This window comes from Lycium barbarum, chromosome 1 (genome assembly GCF_019175385.1).
Source record: "Lycium barbarum isolate Lr01 chromosome 1, ASM1917538v2, whole genome shotgun sequence".
Lineage (NCBI taxonomy): Eukaryota > Viridiplantae > Streptophyta > Magnoliopsida > Solanales > Solanaceae > Lycium > Lycium barbarum.
This window is the reverse complement of record NC_083337.1, coordinates 143,268,541-143,285,392: the sequence shown is the minus strand read 5'-3', so window position 1 is coordinate 143,285,392 and position 16,852 is coordinate 143,268,541. Positions and strand designations below refer to the sequence as shown.

The following is a 16,852-nucleotide window of genomic DNA, read 5'->3' as shown; positions in this document are numbered from 1 at the left end:
CAATGAATTAATGTAATCATCAAACACCTAGAAACATTTGTCCAACAAATGAATTCATGTAATCATCAAAGGCCAAACTACGTCAGGTTTCTTTTAATAGCAAGTGTTACTTGTTTTGGGATAAAATGTAGTTAGAAGTGAATATAATACTTAAAAGTGTTTCCAAAAATTGAGACTGCAGACCGGAACGAATAATAACAAAGAAATTATACAAACAACCCAAAAAATGTCAAGAAAATGCAAATTAGTACAAACAGCATGTGTCATTCAAACATTTACTTGTTGAAAAAAACATTCATATCACGATCAACATCCTTTTATTACATGGGACTATTCCTGAAAAAACACTCTTTAAAGTCAGAAAACTGATCTGAAATGAACATAAGCGAGAGTAAACAAAAACAAGGTACTGTGTCAAATCTAATACTGATCTATAGTTAGATAACGCAAAAGTTATCTATATTTAGAAATCAAGTAAATGTAAGTACGGAACCATCATCTATTTTATGAAATTAAGAAATTAAATTTTTGGATGTTTGATATTTTCTGACATGTTTGTCTACGGTGAAATCGACGCAACACAGTCAATCAAAAGATTCCAACCAAATTAAATCTTCTGAATCCATAGACATATGCGTCCCAAAATCATAAACCCAAAGAAGTTTGCTGCATAGTCATGATTAAACAGAAAGAGGGCAACAACTGAGAAGAAAAAAGAGGAAGAATACTCAGATCTCAATTTCCAGAAGAATAGTCAGATCCCAGTTTCCTCTGCAATTCAGGTTAACCAAAAACTAAATCCTTTTTCATTATTTCTTCAAAATTGTAACTTTCTAATATAATTAAATTTGAATGACTCCGCGAAATTGCCAGCTTGTGATGCCCTTGATAGATAGTGAATGCTGGATTGAGACCAAAAGAAAAGAAAAAAATGAGAAACCAATCTAATACCTTGATCATTTCTAGCAGTGAAAAATACCTTCCCTGTCAAGCATTTAGCTAGTCGCATACGACGGCTTTGATTTCCCCTTGGGACTACCTTTTTTGTATTAACCACCTTCACAATAAGATGAAATTAGAAACATATCCATGAACTAATCATAAAAGAATTTGTATAGTACAAAAATTTCAAAATAAACCGAACAATTGGACTCCTTAGTTTGTGTTGTATTCCTTAGTTTGTGTTGGATATGGATAAGAGAACGTGGTTAGAAAATATAGTTTGAAATTTTTATGTATTACAGAGCGTTTTCAGAAGATAACTGTCTCATTCCTATATTTTCGCCCCATAATGCACGAACAACAACTTAATTAAGACTTAATTTTTTAACTGCTGCATTTTTTTTTATATATTTTGATTTTTATGATGGTGACTCTTGTCATCCTATCCTTCTTTTGCCTCTTCTATTCTATATAGATATCGAAGATAGATTATTATTTGGAGAGCTAACAATATTTCTTCAATTACTTTTTTCAAACAATTTTAGCTATACATGAAAAATATTTTTTAATTAATAATTAAGCATGTACTAAGGTAGAAAGGGAATGTCACAATAACATTTTTACTTGTGTATAATAAATTTTATAGAAAAAAAGATAATTTGAAACAAGTTTAATAATCATTTCCACATAAAAGAAAGACTATAAACTTTTGGATCAATTTGAAATTTGGTTGAATTAATAGATCTTTTGTGGTGTCTCTATCAGCTTTCCACATCATTCCTCCTCCTAACATTTAATTAGCCCATATACTTATTCAAATTTACCAAAATGGGTGAGAGCTTACAAGGTATTAGGGCAAAATGGACAAAACATTTCATGTGAGGACTACAAAATTTTGAAATACTTTCTTATAATAGTAGTAATTAGTATCATTAACATAGTTCTGTTTATACAAAAAATAAACAGTTCATTTTGATATTCCCAATACGCACTCCTTTGTTCTTAAAGCATCTAGCATTACTCTCCCTCTAGATTGTCCACCATTTACAACAAACAACGACAACAACATACCCAGTGTAATATATGTGGGATCTGAGAAAGGTAAGATGTACGCAGACTTTATCTCTATCTTTGCGGGGTAGAAAGTTATTTCTGAGGAACCCTCGACTCAAAGTAGCAAAGAAGAAAACAACAACAAAATAGCAAGTGTACAAAACAAGTGCAACAACAGATATCAATACACATTAGCGAAAAAAAGAAACTATGTGATACCTAAAAGTACGACAATACTAAAAGTACCACAACACTCAACTAACTACTAACATTCTACCTTAATCCTTGACCTCCTTTCCTCCCTATCTAAGGTCATGTCCTTAGTCAACTGGAGCTGTGTCATGTCCTGTCTAATCACCTCCCCCAAGTTCTTTTTCAGCCTACCTCTATTTCTCCTAGCTCCTACTATAGCCAACTGTGATGGTTCGCATTTTTCACGGGCGGGGTTAGCGTTCGGAAAAAGCTACTTCGAAATCGTTGGTGCTCTTTCGAACTTTGTTTTAAAAGAGTCGCCACCTAATTTTTAGGAAATTAGGAAACCCAGTTTTGAAGGGTTTATTCATACGCTGTGAAAAATCCTTCTTAATCAAAAGTTCTAGGTAAGGATTCTGGTGATCCCCTAGGGAAGGTGTTAGGCACCCTAGTATTAAGGATCTGTACTATACGGTTGACCTTCGAATTCGAATGTGTGATTATTTGCATGAACTGTTTACTTAGTGTTTATTTCCCGCAAAAGCCTGTCATGTTGCATATATCATTTTTGAAAAGAATTGAATATATTCCCTTTACATATAGGGTATTTAGGTTCCGATTTATAATATCCGTGTATAATTAGTTCCTTTTATATATAAGGATAACAATTTTTATATAGAAAAGGAAAAAAGTTTATTTATTTTTTATAGTCTGGATGAATAGGTTTTATTCATGCTTTGCTCACACGTGGACTGGGTTAATCCGTTTAATACATTTCTAAAACATCCTTACCTAAAAAATATTATAATCATGGGCGTAAAAATTGGACCCTTTTTTGATTTTACAAGAAAGGGATTCTTGATATTTTTGGCACGTTTTATCCTTAAGAAAATGAATTGAATTTATGGTCCAATAACTTATGCATATATTCCCCTTTTAAAAATGTGCACGCTATATATATACTTATTTTTTATTTTAAATAAAGTCTCAGATTTATTTCAAGAGCAAAATTTTGACTTTGAAGTCCATTTGGTTTTTAGGCCCCAAAACACCTTACTTCATTTATTTAAAACGTAAGCCTTAGCCTAGAATTTTTCTAACCAAAGATTTAAAATAATCAGATGGGCTTTAACCAAAAGAATGGTTTATGTTATTGGTTTCTTTTTTAAAGACAAATATGCACGGGTTGTAGTCCAAAAATACCTTGTTGTAGCTATTAAATATGGGCCTCAGCCATGTTTTCTTACCTACAAATTTATACTAAAAAGAGTCAAGTGGATTCTTTAGTCCAAATAATAACTTTTGTCATTTTGTTTTTCAAAAGATCAAATTTAATGGGCTCTGGCCCCATATTTTTTTTTTGAAATGTCTGATTTTCTATAAGAAAGGACTCAGGTGGGCTCTGGCCCAAAATATCACATTTTTTATCAACTCAAAATCCAGAAAACGTAATTTAATAATTGAAAAGGATTTCTTGTCTAATTTTTACTCATCCTCTTAATTTGAACACTATGATATACTATCTTATCTTTCCGATAACCTCTTTAGTTTATTATTTATTAGGACAAACGCAGTTGCTTTCCATTTTTAATTTTCAAAATCATCCAGATTTTTCAAAAGATTTTTTTTTGGAGCTAGAGTCAATCTAAACGGCATATGCACCGTTTTGCCTAAGATGCTTAATTCGCAACATAAATGATTCCAATAATGTTTGTGGTTTTTTTTTACAAATATGAATACAATACATGAAACACTTTAAGCAAATAAAGAAGGCATAAATATAAGGAAGGTAAAATGGGGTGGATCAAATCCCAACCATTTTTACCCATGGTTGGGCCTTCGTGTCATTTTTACCCATGATTGGGCCTTCAATATATTAGCTTCCCTTTCTCCTTTTTTTAGACTCAACGAACTTGAAAGAATTTCCCTATTGGGCCTTTGACCCAATAGGGTGGCTGGACCTTGGCCCGAGTGGCCATGCAAGGGGAGGGAAACAAAGACCCCGGTTAGTTTATATTTTACTGTTCTTATCATACATATAACTATACACACATACATACAAAATCTCCTATTCTTTTACAATTCCTACTCTATACACAAGTATACACATGTATAGGCAATATATCATATTTATTCACCAGCCCAAATAATGTGAATATGTATTTCCATGTCTCTAAACTCAAACCCCAAACCTAGGTGATGGGAAGGCCAAGTCATCAGCCCCTTTATTCCTGATGCTGCACAAGTTCAAGAGGTTTCATGAACCTCCGGAATGGCTGGTCACCAGGGGAAGGCTTAAACTAAGCCCCTCTCCCACCTAAACTGCCTCTCTCAACCAACAATAACCATGGAAGACACAGGTCCACATACACACACATGGCTTGGAATAAATAGGATAGGTCCAATATACATAGCTATAGAACAATTATAAGTTAACAAGAACAGATGAGAACAAGGAGAGAAGAGGTGGATAGACTCATCAGGCAGGTTACCCTTATGACCTAAGACCAAGGCACCAAGTATGATTTAAACATGGAAAAAGAAAGTAATCTGTGTGGGCATAATATGGCCAAGACTGAACTAAACCAAGTAATCACAACATAGACAATCACATAGGAGTAGTACAGTTCCTAACAATATTGATTCAAGTAGACATAACAAAGTGTAAAGGCACACAAGGATAGGGTAAACCGGCTTCAAGACAGGGTACAACACAACAGATTTGGCATTCATAGAGTACATGTAGAATTATTTAGACAAAATCTTCAAATGAGCCTATATGTCCTACGCACAACTCGACTAAAGGTTCTTGCCATTCTTTAGGAATCATATTCTCAAGTCTAGGTGATTCTCACAGAAAATACAGGAAGTAAACAGAAAAAAACCAATCTATAATTCTAACAGACATGATATGACAAATCCAAATAGGTGAAATCAGAGTTCTTTGTTTTGAAACAAACACAAGTAAGGTGTTTCATCACCTTCAACACAGTTCAGTTAAAGGTTAAGACACAAATAAACTGAAATTCAAATCAAGATAAATCTGCAAATAAGGCCAAGAGACTTTGAGTTCTAATGCTTCTATGTAATATATCCAATTTTGAGTACATCAACTTCACTTTCAGATACAACTTAAGCAAATAGCAAGGCCAAAAGTCCCATGGATGCACAAAAGACTCAATATTTAAAGTTCAAAGTTTTGCAACCCTTTTAGACCTTTTCTCATGATCCTATTCTATTGCAAAGAGAACCAAGCTGATTTTAAAAGAGGATACACATGATTTAGACATGTTCATAAACAGTGGCCTACTCCTAGTTTTCATTTTTTCAAACTGTACAAGTATAACATATCCTTAGCTGGTTTTTAATACTTCACAAAAGGGAAAACACATCTGTCCAACATGACTTAAGTTCAGTTTTTATCTTCTACTTAGACTTTAGACTAATAAACTCAAGAACATATCTCACAGTGGGAAACATGATATATTATCTAAAGCATCACAAATAAAGGGTCAAATATACCTCCCAAGACACTTTATTGCCACTTTAAATGGATGCAACCCACTTATTTCCTTATTTTTAAGGTCTTACCATTACTTAGAAAAAGGGAGAAAACAAACCATCTCTCAAGCACAAATTGAAATCATATCAATGCACACAGAATTCACATAAAGATCTTAATTATGAACCCAGCCTAACCAAATATTAAGGAATCTACCTTATTATATCATCCACATAAAACTTTCTTGCCTTGTTTTCAGAATAAACAGTATTCCTTTTGAGAGCCTTTTCCTCTTTCCAGTTTTACCGCAATCTTTCAAATTACCACACATTATCTAGCCTAGTCAACCCATTTCTCTTAAGACATATCAGAGCAGACCAACATAATTCATTTAAGTCTATAGTAAAACCTCAAGACCAGGTTTATTAATCTGAGTGAACAATTAATAAAGGCACAAGAAATTCATTTTTAGGATCCTTTTAACTCTGCAAATGGCAAAGAGAATACCAAATGTGCAAATGTAGCAGGTTACACCCCATAGACTTATGAGGAATGCCATGACAATCTCTTATTTTGGGAAGAAAGATACTATGGGTTAAGTGATGCTTGACCCTTTCTCAATCTTCTCCTAAGATGTCTTTAAAATTTTTTCCCATTAATCAAGTGGTTTCAACCCACACATCTACACTTATGATTCTCTTTTATTACCCTTGAGCATATACCAAAAGAAAGGCTTGACAATTCATATATTAAAACCAAACATTTCCTTAAGGTTTCAGCCATGGTTTCCCCTCTTTTTTCTTTCTTTTTATCCTCTTCTTTTATTCAGACTAGACTTATAAGATCTTTCCTACCTATTTCCATCTCTTAAGCCTAGGCAATCAAGGACCATAAGTTATTATCACCACATTCTTCACTCATGTACAAAGAAAATAAAACAGACCTCATGATTCAAAACAACAGTCTCAATCTCTAAACTGTTCAAGATTGGACCAAACATGACCAAACTACTTTATTCCAACCTTCCCTTAATATTTTGGACTTGTTAAGTTTGAACACTTAGGATCATCTATCAAACTAGGGCCTATACATGTATGAATATCAATACAGATGCAAGAGGGTATGGCATATCAGTCTACTTTCATAACAAATTTACTTCACTAGTTAGATAAGACAACTAATGAGGATAGGACTAACAATAGGAGATTAGAGATGTTGCACCACCCGTTTTCATCGTAGTAGAACCTATGGTTTTCTAGTCGGGGGTACCTTTGGAATAGAGACTCGAGCCCGAGTTTGGAGGTAGAAAGTATCTTGCCCCGTGTACAAGGGTACCAGTAGGTATTCCTGGCAATTTGCAGGATTAGAAGTTGAGCGAATCAAATCGACACGACCTGAGCTGAATCTGATAAAATCTGCAAACACCAGTCATCATCGACGGGTCGTCGACATGGTCGACGGACCGTCGTTATGCGGCGTCGATAGGGTTTCGCAGCCTTGCATCTGCAGGCGCAGGTTGACGGAGCAAGTCGACGGACTGTCGACACGTCGACGGGTCGTCGACCCGCACCGCTGTAGCTTTTTATTTTCAGGTATAAATCTAATATCCACGACTTTATTTCTCATTTTCCTCCATTCCAAATCAGAAAAACCCTAGTATTTTCTCTCCCAATATTTTTCATCATTATTAGTGGAGATTTGGTAAGGTGCGAGCCCCGTAAACCCGTGCTTGTGAAAAAGAAGGTTGTTTCTAGGGTTTCTTCAAGGTTATGAAGCTTAGAAAGTTGGAGTTGAAGTGATTCTTGGAATATTAGACCCCTCAAGGTATGTAAATGATTTCTACCCTTATATTTGGGTTTATTATCAAGAGTTTTAGTGATTTTAAGTAGAGAGAGGATACTTATGGAAGTAGTAAGCTGATGAAGGGTAATATAGTGAATTGGGGTTATTTTAAGAGATGATTGGGAATGGATTTAAGCATATATATATATATATATATATATATATATATATATATATATATATATATATATATATATATATATATATGTATATGTGTGTGTGTGTGTGTTGTCATTGTGTTGTGGGTATTGTGGTTGATGTTAGATTGGATGGGAAGTTGAAGGATTGTTGAGTTTACAAGGGAAATGTTGTCCATAATTCATTAAGCTCTATATGTATTTAAAGATGGTTAGTAAGCGAGGCAAATAGTCTAATTAATGCCTATGTTATCTTAATTGTAGACTTGCAAGTTCGAGAGATAGAAGTTGGACGATTGGATATACTTCAAGGTATGTTAAGGCTATCCTTTCTTTCTTTGAGCATGATCCTATGATATGGGCCAACAAGCGAGTAAAAGAGCTTCCATATTGCTCTACTCTTAGAAGCATTAGAAGTACTTCAGTCTTTGATGTTCATGTACCTCGCTTATGAGTGTTCCTTCTGTTCATGGGTCCAGTTTTATGTAGCCAGTTATATGTATACAGTTTATTCATGCATTACATTCATTATATATTTATGTACATTGACCCGTGACCAGAAGGTATTATATACGCGAATATTAGATATATGTGGAGTATGAGAAGAAAGATAGGCGTTATACATGCATTACCACTATGATGATATGAGAATCAGGCTGCACGTACCGCAGCAATGTATATGTAATGGCCGCCGAGAGGCCGATATGATATGAGAAGAGAGACAGGCGTTATACACGCACATATATCAGACGTTATATATGCGCGCGCGCGCGCACACACACACACACACACACACACACACACACACACACACACACATATATATATATATATATATATATATATATATATAGATGTATGACCTTCATTGATAGGTATGATCATGCATATTATGCGCCCACAGTGGCATTGTCAGTTACACAGATTTATGCAGATACATACAGATGCTAGTTCATACAAGTACATGCAGATAGTCATTTCAGCTTATGAGTTTAGATCTTATTCATGATTTTTGGATATATATGTTGTTCTTATGATTTACATACTCGGTATATTATCCGTACTGACTCCCCGTTGCTCGGGGGGCTGCGTTCATGCTCGCAGGTACAGGTAGACAGACAGGTGGTCCAGCTTAGTAGGACTTTTATCCAGCAGCGATCAGTGCACTCCATTTGATCCGGAGTTGCAGTCTATTTATGGTATGCTAGCTCTTTTGAGATGTATATGCACATGGGTATGACGGGGCCCTGTCCCGTCCTTTCTGCAGCTTTTATTTCAGTAGAGGTCTGTAGACAGTTGTATGTATTAGTCAGATGATGTAGCCTTGTCAGCTTCTATTCTTTTGTGTACAATATATATAGCAGCCTAGCTGGCTTGCACTGATTTTTCAGCATGTTTATGTATATACAAATTGTTCAGTGTTCATGATGTCGCCTATTTATGAGATCAGTTTAAGTCATGTATGGGCCCTAAACGTCCAGTAAGATTCAGATATGAGTATAGGGGTGTTTGGTCGCTAGAGGCCAGACACTCATCACGACTCATCGGTTTGGGTCGTGACAGAAGTGGTATCATAGCAGTTCCGTCCTAGGGTTGTCTACAGACCGTGTCTAGTAGAGTCTTGTTTATGAGCGTGTTGTGAACCACACTGATAAACAATAGGTTATAGGACAGTTAGGAAATTGTCATTCTTTCTCCTTCTTAGATTGTGCGATAGAGCCCTGTGTTAAGCGTTCGCTTTCTGATGAATTGTTCTGATTTCAGCGATGCCCCGCAAGAAAGCTATAGTTGCTCGGAAGGGATAGAGAGCGGTTATTAAGGCCACTAGCCCTACTCAGCAGGCCACGAGGGCCTAGGATGAGATTCAGAGTGAGGGGCTGCCTGAGACATGGCGTACCCCGCCTCCAGCACCTGTCCCAGTTCCTCAGCCGGATGTACCGGGCCAGGACGTGAGGGATGCTGTACAGTTATTGACCAGATTAGTAGTGTCACGACCCAACCCCGTAGGCCATGACTAGTGCCCGAGTTGGACACTCATATTATCTGTTAACTTTAATCATTTATAATCAGCATGTCATGATCTCATTTGTATAAAAAGGTAGAGTGTTATTTTAAAGTTGTCAAAGTTTTGTATGTCGTAGGCACCTGTCTCCTGAGGAGTTACAATTTTTAAACAACAACATATATATATTCCTACGCAAGCCGACAAGGCTGCCACGATATGCAACATACCAAACATGCATATATAAGCAAGCCGACAAGGCTGCCATTACGAATGGGTACGCCCCAAACATAAGTCATAGTCATAAAACGCATCAACAACCACAAACAGACCCACACAAATGTCCACAGACCTCTAAGAGTAATGACAGTATCATATGACGGGACAGGGCCCCGCCGTACCCAAATAAACACATATGAATACAACATAAGGGAGTTATACCACAAGCTTGGCTCCGGAACAAAGGAGCAGTCCAAAATAGCTGAATAAGTATCCTAAGCTGGTGGATCTCCGAAACGAGCGTCTGTACCTGCAGGCATGAACGCAGCCCCCCGAAGAAAGGGGGTCAGTACGGAATATGTACTGAGCATGTAAAGCATGAAATGTAATAATAGACTCATACTGAGACAAGGTGTATAGGATTCAAAGCAACAAACAGAATTTCATAGAACTTGCCTTTGAACATTTTTCATCTGTATCATTCTCATATCAATCTCAATATAGATTTTTGTAATCAATGCTGCATACTCATTCTGTATATAACATATATAACGTGTCCCGGCCCTTTAATGAGGGACTCAGTAATTAAAATCATAGCATCATAAACATAAACATATACGTGTTCCGACCCTTTAATTAGGGACTCGGTAATAAGGAATATATGCCCTCCTGGCCACCATCTCCATATCATCATATCATCATATCATCATGTCATCATATATATATAACGTGTCCCGGCCCTTTAATGAGGGACTCGGTGAATAATATAGTAAACATGCGCACGAAAACGTGTCCTGGCCCGGGACTCAGTGAAGGATATAGCGGTAAGCACGAGCAGAATAATAAGCAACCACATATATGCAATTCATCTTTTTAGACTCAGTAGATACGCAACTAACCAACTCTAAAGTGTTGGGATAACAATCATATTCAATTTTTTTCAACTTTCATTACAAGCCATAGCAAGGAACATTTCAGCTTTCATGTACATGTATCAATTTTCATGATGTAGTTTTTGAAAGTCAAGTATGCCTCTATTCATGCCATTCTTTTAAGAGTAGGAACTTCTATACATCATTCATTAGTCAATCATATGGTAGACTCATGAAAATAGCATTAAGGAAATATAAAATCATAAATCATGCATGGAACTAGAGAGTAGAATTTACCCCAAGGTTCATATCGTTTCATACTTACGTCTAGGACATGCCAAAAGAAAGAAGGAATAGGCTTTACATACCTTTAGCGTTTAGTCGTATTATAACTTGTACTTGCTGCCCAAAAACACTTATCCTATATCAAGATATCAAGAGCTACAATTAGTCTACGAGGGAATTCAATACATATTTTGACGCTCACAATACCTTTCTAACATTTAAACGACGTTTCGTTCGCATTCAAACCGACTAGCGCTACAAGCTAACATTGCTAATCGTTCTTTCATATATTAATCCAAACTTGTTTAAACATGACTTAGGGGACTTTGGGCAGTCCTTACATCATTCAAACTGTCCCATACACACGGCCAAACAACACACACAACATTTCCATTCTCACTTAGCAATTTTCCAATTTAAACTTACAACGACAACAACACGTTTAACAACATTAACTTTACGATTCTTGGAACTGTTTTAGCATCATTTTCATTCTTATAACAGCCCACAAATCATTTCAATTTCAACTTGAATCATCACACTTCACTTTCACTATATGTTCATAACAACATTCAACATTCAAAACGTACAAATTCACTCTTAACATCAAAACAGTCCACGGTTTTGGACTGCTTGTATACTTCAACATAGATCATTTCTTTAACACCTCAATTCACATATTCAACATGCATACAATACCCCACAATGTCCATAACAACAACAATCAAAACTTGACACAAAACAGTCCCTAAATCCCCCTAACAGTCCCCTTACATGGCTTCAACACAACTAGAACAACTTCATGATTTTCATTCGTTTATTTCATTCTACAACACATTCAATCCATTCCCAATACATGCACAAGGAGATTAAACATTATTTCACATGAGTCAATGGCACATGGCCCACTACAACTTCAACAACAACAATCCAATACCAACATGCAAAGTTAAACACATCCAATTCATCATCTATACATGTTCATAATGCCTCCAAACTCATTCTAAAACTTAAAAGAAGTGATCAATTCTTACCTTAACAAGTTGGTTCCTTAACTTTGCTAGTAACCTGAATATCCACAACACTTGAGACACAATTTACTCTTGGAACTTCAACACAAATCTGTCCACTGCTCAGCCATACAATCTGGCCGTGAGTTTCAAGAGCATGCATGGCATGTTTATGGTTTCTTCTTCACTTGAAACATAATGGTGAATGTGTAGAACATTTTAGGGGTTTAATGGTGAGAAAGAAATGGAAGAGCTGGCCGTTTTTGGTGGTGGAACAACCATGGAAACCGTGACTCTCTCTCTCTCTCTATCTTCCAAGTTTCTATGTTTGTGAAATGGAGCCTCTCTCTCCTATTCCACTTTGTGTAGTTGGGAAATGAGTTGTGGCTCAACTTTGGTCAACAAGGCGACCATTTTGATGCTCAAGATAGTGTTACCCGTTCGCCCAACTAAGCATGGGCAAGAAATCAGACTTTGTCATGTGTTTGTGGGGCCCACACGGCCACTAGTGAAAAATTTGTGAACATTTAAGTCTTAATCCCCACTCAGCCCAACTTGCATCGTCCATATCTCCTTATCTCGATATCATTTTGACGAGCGGTTTGTTGCATTGCAAACTAGACTCGATGAAATTCATTTTAGGCTTTTGAAACACCTTAAAACTCCTCATATACTGGGAGATACGCCTCCTACAATATAGGCTAAAACCGGGTCCGAGATTTTACTGAAGTTGTTCCGATTCATTTCGTTTAACTTCTAATCCTCTTCAAACCTCATGTAACCTCTTATACATACATATACACACTCATATATATTCATAACAATCCATATACGCATCTCGAAGGGTCCGGAGAATCACAATAACCTTAAACATAACTGGAGAACTCACAAAGCTTCGACGAAACTCCAATCGCAAAAGTATATTCCTATCTTTTGTCCATCTTCTATATCATTACTAAAAATCTCAAATACTTTAAAAGGTCACTCACATTACCTCATATACATACTCATAACGCGATTTCAAATCCTTTAGATTACCATGTCACCTCGGGATACTTAAAGCAACCATATATATAACGATATTCTTACTAACTCGATTAACTTTCCTTGAACCTTGGTAACTTATTCTTTCTTGTTTTAATTCAAGTAGCACGGATTATTATGGAGTGTAACATGTAGCCGCCCAGGCTCAGCGGCAGGGAGTTGGTGTTGACTAGGCAGACAGGGCCGGTAGTTCAAGGGTTGAGACCTTCCTTGAAAATGACATTAAACAACCCAGTCAGCCACTCCAAGTCTACCCTGCCTGCATTCTTCCAAAATTCCCCAAGAATCTCATCAGGTCCGGTCGCTCTTCCCCTGAGCATCCTACGAACAGCTCCCTTAACCATCCCATACTCTCCCCAAAATCCCAAACCTCCATCAATTTAAATCTTGGTACCTCCTCCTCAAAATCCTCTGTCTCCAGTCAAACTCGCAGAAAAACTGTACCCTTTTCAGTCACCTCTATCCAAATTGAAAAACCCGACTCTATCAGTAGTGGGTATATAGTATCAATGTCTAAGTACTTTCAAACGACTGACGAAAGAGAAGAACAGGACCATGGTATAGAAGTTACTAGTCAACCCTTCGAGAACACAGAGAAATCAAAATCAAGCTAAAGAGGATAGAGTCTCTTCAAGGTCTGTTGAAAGAAAAGTCACGAATGAAAAAGAGGAACAAACCACTCAGATTGACAAAAATAATGTGGAAAAAGGTAACTCTTTTTCTGTTGATCTTGGTAAAGGAGTAGATGAGTCAATGGATGGTACTATTTCTGGGATTGGTCGGGGACGTTTTCGTAGGATGAGTAGTGATGTTGCTCTTATGGAAGAACTTGAGACCATGTGTACCATGAGTAAGTTAGAAAATATGAGGTCTGCACAAGAAATAAATGAGAGACCAGTTCCCTCTTCACGAGGAACCATAGAAACTGGACCTATGTCAGCTCCTGTGTGGGGTGAGGCACCAGGGTCATCTAGGAGGAACCTAGACCTAATCATAACTCCTGAACCTGTACCTCTTATTGAGATGTCACCAGAGAAGGATCATGGTCAACGTGCGTATGCTGATGAGTCTGACGAAGATGAGATACCTCTTGTCTTTCAAATAAAGAAAAGGTCAAAGGTCAAATAAACCAAAGGATCCACATCCTCGGTGAGAACTACCGTTGGTCGAACCGCACCAAGAACCAGGCAGAGTAAGCATGCAGCAAAGGCAACCCTTGAATCAGCTCTTCAAGCAAGTAAATCCAAAGGAAGGAAAAGATCTATGGGTTCTTAGACGAAGATTAGATTGATTAATGAAACTGAGTTAGTGGATGTGGAGACTGAAGTAGCCAAAGGAAATGATAAAGAGAAAGAAGCAGAAGTGGAAGATGTCTCACTTATGAGGGAAATTGCTAAGAAGAGGAACAGTAAGTCAAAGGTCACACTAGCTAAGGGTGACAGGTCGACAAATGAATCCAACCCTTTAAAGAAGAGAAAAGAGTGAGATGATTCAGGCATCCAGTTCCTTCAACAAGCAAAGGGTGAGCAAAATTGTTGCTTAAAGTGAAATTTAGAGAAGACAATCTCTGGGGAAACAAAAGGTGTTGCTGGGAGTAGGGCTGGGCATATTAACGGTTAAACCAATAACCCGAATCAATTAATGGATTATTGGGTTAATGGTTCGGGTTAATGGATTACTGATTCGGGTATCGGGTGGTGCCTTGTGGTTATTGGGTTATTGGGTCGGGTCACGGTTTGGCCATTTTTGTTAACGGGTGAACCGATAACCCGATAACTATTTATTTAATTATAATTCTACCGTTCCATATATAAAGTAACTTGACTAAATTTAGGGTTCACTTGATTTCCACTTCATAAACTCAGTCTCTCAAGTGGCGTATCACAACAGAAACCCTTCTCCTCCAACTCGCAAGATGCAAGCCCGACTTGAAAATGTAAACTTACTAAACTATTTTTTACTTCTTCTACATTGCTTTCAATTCTCACTCTTGTTTATGTGTTTTTGTATTTCTCTGTTTTGGGGTGTTTGTTGGGGTTGGGAAATTAAGGAAATCACTTTCTAGCAGAAAAAGTTCTTCGTTATTGAATTTTTTTTGTTCGGCATAGTCTTAGGAGATGAAGCGACTTTCAGTTTTGAAGATGGGTTCCTTGTTCTTGAATTGTTTTTGTGTGAAATCTTAACGGTTAAACCGATAACCGAACCGATAACAAACAACAACCGATTAACTGATAACCCATTAACCGATATCTTAATGGTTATTTAATGGTTTCACATGTCTACAAACCGATAACCGATAAGTTGAACCGATAACTTTGAAACCCGAAGCGAACCGACCGATATACCGCCCTAGCTGGGAGGGTGTTTGACCCTGAAGTTGCAGAAAAATCTGAAATGAAAGAACTGATTGAAATTGTTAAATTTCAAGGATAGATTCATCTCTTTGCTCCACCTGTACCGAGTATGTATGAGGAACAAGTCTCTGAATTCTATGCAAATCTCTGCTACTCCGATGATCTCAGTACTCTCATTGCATCAGTTAGTGGGACTAAATTTGTGTTGGAGGAAAAGATATTGGGAGATATTCTGAAAGTTCTTAATAAAGGGTAGAGAACCATAAATGGAAAGGCAGAGGCTTCAAGGGGCTTCAAGGTTATGATGGTAAAAATGGGGTAAGGGATGCCGAGTCAAGGGCTATACTTTTAAAGAAAGAGCTGAAAGGAGAATTTCAGCTCATGTTCGAAATGGTGAACAAAGTCCTGCTTCCAAGAAAATAGGGTCGCACCAAGACCTCTATCAAAGATTTGGTGAAGAGGCACTGACTGACTACCAGCCTATCAACGTTCCTGCTATTATGATTGAGCGCATCATCAAGGTAAAGAGGGCACCAGGGGGTCAACATGGGCTCCTATATGGTTTTCTTCTGAACAAAGTATTTGCTCACTTCAAGGTCAGGAAAGAAGCATATGTTTTCCATGGGAACTCTGGAAGGGTATACCTAAGAAAAGTGGTGTGGGAAGTGTATCTACAATCACAAAAGTGCTTGAAGCTCAAGAGATCACTACTGCTGAACTACACAGGGTAAAGGCTGAGAATGCTATCCTTCAAGCTCAGCTATCTAAGAAAAAGAAAGAAATTAGTTCTCAAAGTGCTCTGAAAGCTGCAAGATTGGAAATTGAGAGGCTCAAGTTAGACAATGAGAGGCTGTCATTGAAGGTGGATAAGCTCAAGGATCAGATGATAGAGGACTAGAGAGTCAACGGAGAACGAATAAACAATCTCCTCAAAGCCCTGGCCCAAAATTCACAGAAGCCCAAAGCTCCTTAGCTTGTTCATATCAAATTCATCTTCCTGAGCCTTTTTTAACCCTATTCCCTGTTTTATATTTCTGTGTGATAATGTTCCGGCACTAATGACAATTTCTCCTTTATTCATTTTCTGATTTGGCTACTATGATATGTATCTGTATTACTTGTTTGGGCTTTTTACTCTATTCCGTGCTACTCTAACTTCTTGCATGTTTCTCTTACTTATCATGATAGTGTTGCCCTTGTGGCTGTGAGTTAATATACCTGAACTTCTTGTTGGCTGTGCTTTAATATTTTTGATGATGCCAAAAGGGGAAAGATGCTTTTGTGTAGTGAAAAGATTATGATTAAGGGGGGAGACATATCGAATAAATGATTGTGGTGGTTGTTGTGGGAAGATATGCTAACCAAGGGGGAAGAACTGGAAGATTGATATGTGATGAT

General features: G+C 37.1%; 1 long non-coding RNA gene across 1 annotated transcript in view; it reads left to right on the top strand.

Annotated features, from left to right (window-relative positions):
• LOC132641212 (uncharacterized) overlaps positions 1-9,091 on the top strand; it is a 13,846-nt gene extending 4,755 nt beyond the window's left edge. The window contains exons 2-3 of the long non-coding RNA XR_009582757.1: positions 7,933-7,980; positions 8,773-9,091. This is a non-coding gene — a long non-coding RNA (uncharacterized LOC132641212). The remainder of the gene's footprint in view (positions 1-7,932; positions 7,981-8,772) is intronic.
• The last annotated feature ends 7,761 nt before the right edge of the window (positions 9,092-16,852 follow it).